Source organism: Myotis davidii, unplaced genomic scaffold (genome assembly GCF_000327345.1).
Source record: "Myotis davidii unplaced genomic scaffold, ASM32734v1 scaffold286, whole genome shotgun sequence".
NCBI classification, from domain to species: Eukaryota; Metazoa; Chordata; class Mammalia; order Chiroptera; family Vespertilionidae; genus Myotis; species Myotis davidii.
In genome coordinates this window covers 189,083-191,565 of record NW_006297577.1, presented here as the reverse complement: position 1 = coordinate 191,565, position 2,483 = coordinate 189,083, and the positions used below count along the sequence as shown (strand labels likewise).

Here is a 2,483-nt window from a genome sequence, read left to right as displayed (position 1 = left end):
TTGATGGAGTCTTTGGGTTTTCTATGTATAATATCATGTCATCTGTGAATAATGACATTTTCATATCTTCTTTTCCAATTTGGATGCTTTTTTTTTTTTGTCTGTGAAGCTCCTGATTTCCCCTTCAATTTTGAATGATAGCCTTGCTGGATAGAGTATTCTTGGATTCAGTCCCTTGCTTTGCATCACTTTGTATACTTCATTCCATTCCCTTCTGGCCTGATGTGTTTCTTTTGAGAAATCATTTGATAATCTAATGAGAGATCCTTTTTAAGTAACTCTCTGTCTCTCTCTTGCAGCCTTTAAGATTCTCTCTTTGTCATTAACATTTGCCATTGTAATTATGATGTGTCTTAGTATGGGTCTTTTTGTGTTCATCTTGTTTGGGACTCTCTGTGCTTGTGTGACATTTTCTTTCCCCAAATCAGGGAAGTTTTCTGTTATTATTTCTTCAAATAGGTTTTCTAACCCTTGCTCCTCTTCTTGTTTTTCTAGCACCCCTATTATATATGTTACTTCATTTCATGTTGTCCCAAAGCTCCTTTAGGCTCTCCTTCTGCTTTCTAATTTTTTTCTCCAATTGCTGTTCATATTGGGTTTGTATTTCTGCCCTGTGTCCTAACTCACTAATTTGGTCCACTGCTTCCTCTAGTCTAATGTTGAAACCTTCCGTTGTATTTTTTATTGAAGTTATGTAATTTTTTATTTCCTCTTGATTCTTACATAAGTTGTTGATTTTCTCACCCATCCAGTTTATGAACTGTACGACCCTTACTCTGAATTCGTTTTCTGACATATCACATGCCTCTGTTTCATTTCCTTTTCTGGCAATGCCTCCTTTTTTTCCCTTGGTGGGTTGTTTCTTTGTCTCCCAATTTTTTTTCTGTTTCTCTGGCCCTGGTGCCCTGCTTGGGGTTTGAGTGGTTGTAGATCCTATCAGGGAAGTGGTCCGGAAATCGTTAGCCCAGAGGCTGGGCCTGCCTTGAGTCTCACACCTCTATTGTCTATGCTATGAGTTGTATCCCCTTCTCCCATGGATGTGGTCTCTCAGTTGTCTGTTTCAGATGCTTGAGGTGGTGGAAGTGGATTCACAGTTCCTTTGATGTGCAACTCCTTGTGAGGACCCACAGCCTTCTGGCATGCAATTCTCTGTGTGGCCCCAGCACACTCTGGGATTTTTTTTTGTTGCTCTCTTTCTAATTCTTTAAGTTGTAGAGTTAGTTAACTCACAGATGAACTGGGCCCAGAAGGGCAGCCTGCAGTTCTGTGCAGTGCCAGGGGAAAAAGACATATGCAGAGATGAACACAGAGACATGCTCAGAGCCAGGCGAAAAAGTTGCAAAACTGTGTGCCTCCTCTGGCTTTTTTTTTCTTTTTAAATCCTTACTTTTGCTGGCTAAGTCCAGTACATAGGATCTTCTAATTAAAAATACTCAGTGAGACTGCAGGAGAAAGTTGTTTTTGTGGAAACTGGGGATCAGAGTGGGGAGAGATGAACAGAAAACCAGCTCTGGGGCTGTCCATTCCTCCAACCCAGTATTAATTGTGGCAGGAAAAGCAAACTCTGAATACTGGGTTGAGAGGCCTTTTAGCCCCGATATTAAAACAGAAACAGCCCTAGCCAGTTTGGCTCAATGAATAGAGTGTCAGCCTGCAGACTGAAGGGTCCCAGGTTTGATTCTGGCCAAGAGCACATGCCTGGGTTGTGGGCTAGATCCGCAGTAGGGGGCAGGCAGGAGGCAGCCGATCAATGATCTGTCTCATCATTGATATTTCTATCTCACTCTCCCTCTCCCTTCCTCTCTGAAATCAATAAAAACATATTTTTTTCAAAAAAGACAGAAACACTGCCACCCAGGGATTGTATCAGAAATGACTCTTGTGTGTAAATACAACTAAATGCAGGCTAAGAACCAAAGAGAGCAGAGCGATCCTGCCTGCTTAAAAATAGGGTTGAGGCTTAGGACACAGAGGAGTAGTGGATCGCAGGGAACTTCATTTCTGTGCTGACTACCTGAAAGGAAACAGATGTGTCACACAGAACAGTAGAGAAAGTGAACAACCTTCACTACTGCACATTTTTTTATTAAATCTTTATTGTTCAGATTATTACATTTGTTCCTCTTTTTCCTCCTATAACTCCGCTCCTCCCAGTTCCCACCCCACCCTCCGCCCTCACTCCCTACCGACTGTCCTCATCCATAGGTGCACAATTTTTGTCCAGTCTTGTCCCGCATCTCCCATATCCCCTTCCCCCACAAGAATAGTCAGTCCATTCCCTTTCTATGTCCCTGATTCTATTATAATCACCAGTACATTCTGATCATCAGATTTCTTAACTTGATTCTTAGATTCACTTGTTGATAGATGCATATTTGTTGTTCATAATTTGTATCTTTACCTTTTTCTTCTTCCTCTTCTTAAAAAGAGAGAGAGAGATGGGGTGAGGAGGAGGAGAGGAAAAAAAGGAAAGGGGGAAGGGC

The 2,483-nt window shown here is 41.8% G+C and overlaps 1 pseudogene; it reads left to right on the top strand.

The window, feature by feature from the left end:
* LOC102753818 overlaps positions 1–2,483 on the top strand; it is a 17,077-nt pseudogene that overhangs the window by 1,531 nt on the left and 13,063 nt on the right.